We start from the raw sequence: 8,299 nt of genomic DNA, 5'->3' as shown, positions 1-8,299 counted from the left end.
GCCGTTGTGGCCTTCATTGTGGCTTTAATGCCACTTTTGGGTAATGCCTTTGGGCTCAGTAATGTAGGCTTTAATGAGCCTCCAACGATCTGTAGAGCTAGTCTTGTAACTGTTCGTCGTATTGAATATTCCATTAAATGGCTTGCCTTTATTCGTCAGTAATATGGAGTGGTGGACGAAGATGTTAAATGAGCTTGTCTAAGTGAAGGGGTTCATTGGTCCCATCAGCTGCCCCCCTAGGTTCTGTGGTCATCCTTACTTGTCATGATGACCATCAGAAGGTGAAGGGTTTCTTGCTTAGACATGACTCTTGGGGTTCTATTCCATATTTAATGCGTAGTGGCGACGCTATACAGGTCGTGGCCACGTGGTGTGCTCTGATTGGTGGTTTTAATGCTCCACTTTGTATGCCTCTTGGGTTTCCCGCTGTTTTCAGTTTTTTGTGCCCAATTTTTGAACTTCTTCCAATTTCTCTTTCTTCTTCACCTTTCACTTACTTTTGCCATTGTTGCTCTATGTTTTTTATTCTCCAAGTTGCTCTCCTTGCAATTTTCCTACATTTCACTCACTTTTGGGTTGCGTTTTTGAGGTATGGCTTCTTCTCCCTTCCTTTTACCCTTCGTGCTCAAAGTAATTTTGCAAGGGCTTTTTATTTTTTTCCTTTTTTATTTTTTTTTCGTTTTCTTTATGTGTTTTGGGTTTCTTTAGGAGCTTACCCAGTTTCTTTTTGCTCCTTGAGTTCCATGGTTAGTAATTCTAAAGTTAGGACTCTTTGCCCCTCCATTTCATTCCTTTTTAAGCTCTTGGGGGCTTCTCTGCGAATATCTCGCACTTTCTGCCCTTTAGCTGAGGGTTTGGTGTGTAGGGGGAATAGTTTAAATGTAGTATTGTCTGACTTGTTTCCTCTGCTCCGTCAATTCGTTGATTGGTTTGAGGATTTAGTGGGTGATCGGAGAGTGATGTTGGAGGTAAGATCCAGTGAATTAGAGACAGGGTTGTCGTCTAGCAATGACCCTGTGAAGGAAGATACCACGGCCTCTACCCCGAGGGTGGTCAAAACGTTTTCTACTCTTGAGGAGGAGTGTGGTTTGGACACTGAGACCCTTTCTAGATTTAGGGATAGGTTTCAGTTTCCTGAGAGGGTTAGGGTTCGTCTTCCTTATAAAGAGGAACTTGCTTGCCATTTCTCGCCTGGAGAGGTGTGTTTCTACGAGGATGCCTTCCAGAGCGAGCTTAGGTTTCCCGTCCACCCTTTTATCATGAAGCTCCTGAATCACTTCAATATTGCTCCTAGGCAACTTATGCTCAACTCATGGAGGATCATAATTAGCTGTATGGAGATCTGGCTGGCATCCATAAAGGGGGATATGATTAGGGTGGACAAATTTGTATATTTGTATCATCTGAAGGAGTCCAAGGAATATGGGTACTACGAGATGGTGCCTTGGGACAGGAAGGCTAGGATCGTCACTGACCTTCCTTCATCCTTCAAATAATGGAAATCTCGATTCTTCTTTGTGTCCGAGGATAATTGGGAGAGCCCCGAGTCTAGGTGCGTCATTTCTCCACAAAGCCATTTTTACTCTTTATTTTGCTCTTTTGCATATACACATCTTTTTTTTATCCTGGCTAACTTTTGTGTCTTTGCAGTCAAGAAGCGTCTGAAGCTCAAGAGCAGGTATAGGGGTCGCGTCGAGGCAGCAATAAAGTACGCGAAAACGATTAACAATTTCAACGACCTGGTTAACCCACGGACTTTGGCTTGTCACTGTCTTGGTCCTGAGCCTTCTACCTTTGTCCTGCGTGCCATAGCTATTGAAGAGAAGAGTGGGTGCCAATTTCCTTCATTGCTCCCACCTTTCCTTCCTACTTGTACATTATCATTTTTTTGCTAAGTGTTTTTTTTTTTTTCCTTCTCTAGAGATGATGAAAAGGTTTAATCAGGATATGTACGCTAGGATGAGGGCGAGGAATAATGAGCCTCTTTCTGCCCTCGAAGAAGTGGTGGTTCGAGTAGCAGATCAAGGGACTCTGGCCACCCTCGCTACTTTCGTCCCTAACATGATGACGGTGCCCTTCCTGATGACTTCAGTGGAAGAGCTTACGCCACACACGAAGAAGCCTCGCGTGACGGATAAAGGGAAGAAGAAGACTTCTTCACGATCGTCCAGCATTTAGGACAATGTCGACCTTGCTCTAACGAGGGTGTAGGACATCTTTATTGCTGATGAGGGCATAGGACATCCAATAAGATTGTGGGTCGTCATATCCATAAACTCGTCCAGGTAATACTCTAGAGTAATATGCTTTTTACTTGCTTCCTTCTTTACACGGTTCTGAATGTTGGTTATTCCTTTCAAGTTTTAGGAGAAACCGTCCACATAACCTCAAAGTATCTAAGTCAAGAGGCTAGGGCCTCGATGCAGAGTCTAAGGTGAAGGGCTTGGAGAAGGACTGTGCCAAGCTAAGGAAGGATCTCCTCATAGCTATGGATGAGGTTAATAATCTTAAGGAAAAGGCAAAGGTCCTATCAGATGACCTTAGGGTAGAGAAGCAGTTAACCCTGGAGAAGGATGAGCAGCTCTAGGCTGCAAGGGAAAGGGTGAAGATGATCGACGTTAAGTCTGTCGAGGCCTTACAACAGACTGAAGAGTACACTACCATGCTGTTCAATTGGTACCATATAAAGGCTTTGAGCTTCTACAGTAATACCTCGTCAAGCATCCAGCTGGCATGGATCTGGACAACTTGGATTTTGAGGAAGTGGACAAGGAGATGGCTACAGAAGAGGCTGCCCAAGCTGCTCAGGCTACTCAAGCTGCCCAAGTTGCTGCTGCTACTCCTAAGAAGAATGTTCCAGAGCCTGATGGAGCTAAGGCTAGTGTCTAAAAACTATAGATGTTTTATATTTTTCTTTTTTCTTTTTGGTGCCCAGTATGTTTTTTGGGCTTTTCATTCCATTGATAAAACAATATATTTTGCTCAGTGTTTCTGGGTCTTTAATACTGATGTTGAAACAATACTAGTTGCCTGGTGTTTTTGGGCTTTTAATTATACTAACTACTTTATGCTTACCTGTTTACCTTCCTATGTTGTCGTATTTGACACTTTTTGTTGATGATTAGGATTTATCAGGCTTGCATTCGTCTGTAATTTATATATTTGCATATTTTCCTGTCAGTAATTTATGTTCGTTTAGACGGATTTTCACTACTTAGTCAATTTGAAAGGACTTACTCCCATTTAAGGGATCTTGTCATTTGGCTTCGTCAGTAACTTACATTTGTCTAGTCAAAATCTTTTTACTTAGCCAATTTTAAGTGACTTACACCTATTTAAGGGATCTTGTCATTTAGCTTCGTCAATAACTTACATCCGTCTAGACGAAATCTTGTTACTTAGCCAATTTTAAGTGACTTACACCCATTTAAGAGATCTTGTCATTTGGCTTCATCAATAACTTACATCTGTCTAGACGAAATCTTGTTACTTAGCCAATTTTAAGTGACTTACACCGATTTAAGGAATCTTATCATTTGGCTTCGTCAGTAACTTACATCTGTCTAGCCGAAATCTTGTTACTTAGCCAATTTTAAGTGACTTACACCCATTTAAGGAATCTTATCATTTGGCTTTATCAATAACTTATACCCGTCTAGGCGGAATCTTGTTACTTAGCCAATTTTAAGTGACTTACACCCATTTAAGGGATCTTGTCATTTGGCTTCGTCAGTAACATACATCTGTCTAGGCGAAATCTTGTTACTTAGCCAATTTTGAGATTTTAGGCTTCTAGATTCATTCGCACTATATTGGACTGTTGACCGAATAGTTCTTCAGATGTTCGATGTTCCATAGTTGTGATAGCTTCTTCCCGTCCAAAGTCTCCAAGTGATAGTTGCCTGGTCTGGAGTAATGGGTGACCATGTAGGGCCTTTCCCAGGTTGGACCAAGCTTCCCTTGGGTCAGGTCCTTGGTAGCAGGTGTGACTTTGCGCAGGATGAGGTCTCCTATATTAAGTCGTTTAAGCTTCACCCTCTTGTTGTAGTATTCAACCATCTTCTGCTGGTACTTTGTCATCTTATGGGATGCCCCTTCCCTGAGTTCGCCTAAGCAATCCAGGTCGACTCTTAGTTGATTTTCATTACTGCCTTCATGGAAGATTTCTCGTCTCATGTTGACAACTCCCACTTCGATTGGGATTACTGCCTCGGTGCCATAGTTAAACCTGAAAGGGGTCTCTCTTGGCGAGGTTCTCGCTGTAGTCTTGTGTGCCTATAGGACATTGGGCAACTCTTCTGGCCAGATGCCCTTTGCTTCGTCCAACCGAGCTTTGATGATCTTGAGCAATGTCCAATTCGTCACTTCTGCCTGACCATTGGCTTAGGGGTGACCTGGGGGACGAGAATTGATTCTTGATCCCTAGCCCTAAACAGAAGTCTCTGAAGCCTTGGCTGTCAAACTGCCACCCGTTGTCCGATATGATTGTCTATGGTATCCCGAATCAGCAAACTATGTTCTTCCATGCGAAGTTCTAAACCTTTGCCTCCATAATGGTTGCTAATTCTTCTTTTTTAACCCATTTTGTGAAATAATCAATAGCGACTAGTAAAAATTTCACCTATCTCTTACCTTAGGGTAATGGACCGACGATGTCAATCCCCCATTGGGCAAACGACCATGGGGAAGCTATTGGCATTAGCTCTTCTGTTGGGATGCGCTAAACGTTCCTGAACCTCTAGCATTTGTTACACCTCTTCACAAACTCCCTTGTGTCCTTCTACAGAGTAGACTAAAAGTAACCTACTCGGATAACCTTGCTTACCAGGGCTCTTGGGCCTGTATGATCTTTGTAAATTCCTTCATGGATCTCCTCTAGAATGTATTTGGCTTCCTCCCCGTCAACACACTTTAGGTAAGGCATGGAAAACCTCTCTTGTACAGAGCATCGTTCAGGATCATGAACTTGGAAGCTATTTTCTTGATCTTCCGAGCCTCTTGGACGTCCCATGGGAGCCGTCCATCTTGAAGGAAGGTCAGGATTGGGGTCATCCGGCTACTTTCATTCTGGATTGCGAAGGCGAAAACCTCTTTAATGCTTGGACGATTCTGAACTTCCATTTTTTAGTCTACACTCATTGGTCCTACTTTGAACGACGCCTGCTTCGCCAGTTCGTCTGCCCCCATATTCTGGCTTCTAGGGACCTGTGTGAACTCTACCGATCAAACTCCTATGCCAGATGCTTCATCAGCCTCAGATACTTTTGCATTCTTTCTTCCTTTGCTTCGTACTCTCCCTTTATCTGTCCCACGATCAACTTTGAATCGCTTTGGGGGAGCAAATTTTTGGCTCCTAGTGCTTTTCCAACCGTAATCCCGTCAGTATCCCTTCATATTCAGCTTCATCGTTGGTGGCTGGGAATGTTAGCTGAACTCCGTATTTGAGTGTTTCTCCTTCTAGAGTGGTGATGATGACTCCAACTCCCCTCTTCCGAACAAACGAACCGTTAGTCTGGATAGTCCATCAATCTACTTCGTTTGATGTCTCATCCTCACCAAGGGTTGTGAATTCGGCAATGAAGTCTACTAACACCTGCGCCTTGATAGCTGTCTTGGGGTGGTATTCTATGTCAAACTAGCTAAGCTCGATTGCTTACTGGATCATTCTTCCTGTAGCCTCAGGCTTATTCATGGACTTCTTTATGGGTTAGTCTGTCATCACTAGGATAGGATTCGCCTGGAAGTAAGGGCGCAACATTTATGAGCTACAATTAAGGCAAACGTAATCTTCTCGATCCTTGGGTACTTTGCTTCAGTTCCAAGCGAATGCCTGCTTTAGTGTCTTGAAGAAAGGCAAGCATTTATCCATTACTTTAGAGACAAACCTGTTGAGTGCTGCTATCCTTCTGGTAAGTTTTTAGACTTCCTTGACGGTCTTAGGTGACGTCATCTCGAGTATGGCACGCACCTTTTCTAGGTTTGCTTCTATCCCTTTCTAGGACACCATAAACCCTAAAACCTTCCCTGACACCACCCCAAAGGTGCACATGGTGGGGTTCAACTTCATCTGGTATTGTCTGAGAGTGGTGAACGTCTCTTGGAGGTCATCCAGGTGAGCAGACTCTTCCTTGCTCTTGACAACCATATCATCCACATATAACTCCATGTTCCTCCCAATTTGTTTGCTAAACATTTTGTTCACCAACCTCTTGTCGGTTGCTCCTGCGTTTTTTAATTCAAAGGGCATTACCTTGTAGCAGTAGAGCCCTTGGCTTGTGATGAAGGTTGTTTTCTCCTGGTCTTCTTCTGCCATTTTTATCTGGTTGTACCCCGAGAATGCATCCATAAACGTTAGGAGTTTATGTTCTACTGTGGAATCCACCAGCTGATCTATCCTTGGTAGGAGAAAGCTGTCCTTTGGGCAAGCATTGTTTAGGCCCATGAAGTCTACACACATTCTCCATTTCCCATTTGCCTTTTTCACCAGGACAACGTTGGCAAGCCACTTCGAGTAATAGACCTCTCGAATGAAGTCCCGCTGCTAACAGTTTGTTGACCTCGTCCGTGATTGCCTAATTTCGCTCTGGGGCAAAAACTCGTCGTCCTTGCTGGACGGGCTTTTTCTCGGGATCTATGTTTAACCTATGCTAGATGACTTCTGTGGATATTCTTGGCATGTCCTCGTGGCTCCATGCGAAAACATCCAAGTTTTTTTTTTTGAGAAATTAGACCAGTTTCACCCTCATCTCATAACTTAAAGTCGTCCCTATTTTGTTCGTCTTTGTTGGTTCTCCGTCTACCAACTCCACAATTTCCAGGGCTTCCACCTTTTTCTTCTTCTTTCTCCTCGATCATCCACGTATGGTTTTCCTTCGCAGCTAACACTGCTTGGTAGCATTCTCTAGCCAGCACTTGATCTCCCTTTACCTCACCTATTCCATTTTCTATCAGGAACTTTACCTTCAGGTAATAGGTGGATGTAGCTATCTTCCAACGATTGAGTTTGGGCCTCGCGATGATCACATTATACGAGGAGGGATAGTTTACTACTAGGAAGTCTAGCTAACGAGTCAATTGCCTTGGGTAAGTCCCCACTATGACCGTTAGTGTCATTATGCCTTTGAGATATACTTTGTCTCCACTGAAGCTAACGAGTGGAGACTCGAAGGGACGTAGCCTCTCGAAAGCCACTTTCAATTGTTGAAAAGCAGAGAGGTAAATGATGTTTGTGGAGCTGCCATTATCCACAAGAATTATCGTGATATTATACCCTTCTATCATAAGCATACTCACTAGGGGATCGTCATGTGGCTGCTTCACTCCTCTTGCATCTTCTTCTGAAAACGGGATATCTTTGTCCGTCTTTCTTTGCTTCAGGGGTGGTATCCTGTGGCTACTATTCACCTGCCTCCGGCATGACTTCTTAAGGGATCTGAATGACCACCCTATGGATGGTCCTCCTGCGATTGTCTTTATTTCACCTATTGCACTCTACGGACGATGCGATTTGTGGTCTTAGTCTCTCGGTGAGGCTTTGGGCTTGTCCCTGTTATCATCCCTGGATCTACTAAAGTCTCCATTTTCTACAAACTTCTACAGTTTCCATGTCCGTATGAACTCCTCTATCTGCTCCTTCAGGTCCCTGCAATCTTCTATGTAATGGTCATGATCCTTATGGAAACGGTAGTACTTCTTCTTATCACGTACATTGGGTGACAAGTGTAATGGTCTTGGCCATTTGAGGTAGTGCTTGTCTTTAATCTACGCCAAAATTTGTCAATAGACATAACTAAAGGAGTGAATTTTACCATCCAGGAGGTTTTTTTGTCTTTCCGTTTACTCCCGTCGATATTCTAACAATCTGTTCGCTCCATTTTTCATCCTCTCCTATCGTCTTCCTTTCTTCCTCTCTTATCGAGCTTCTCCACTTCTTCTATTGTTGCAAGCGCGTCCTCAGCGTTCATGTATTTTTGCGCCTTGAGGAGCATTTCTGCCATCGTCTGAGAGGGTTTCTTCATGAGTGAAACCACGAATTCCCTGGATTTCAATCCAGCTTTAAAGGTCATCACCTGGACCTTGTCATCCACTTTGTCCACCTCTAAGATTTCCCTGGTGAAACGCTTCACATATGACCTCAGGATCTCTTTTTCTCCTTGTCTGATGGTAAGCAAGTGGTCTGCTAGTCTTTTCGGGCGTTTTCCCCTGACAAAGTGGTGTAAGAAAGAGTTACCCAATTACTTGAAGTTGTCGATAGACGACATTGGTAGCTTTGTAAACCACTCCCTTGCAGCTCCTTTGA

The sequence above is a fragment of the Quercus lobata genome, chromosome 4 (assembly GCF_001633185.2).
Source record: "Quercus lobata isolate SW786 chromosome 4, ValleyOak3.0 Primary Assembly, whole genome shotgun sequence".
Lineage (NCBI taxonomy): Eukaryota > Viridiplantae > Streptophyta > Magnoliopsida > Fagales > Fagaceae > Quercus > Quercus lobata.
Note: the sequence above shows the minus strand (reverse complement) of the source record.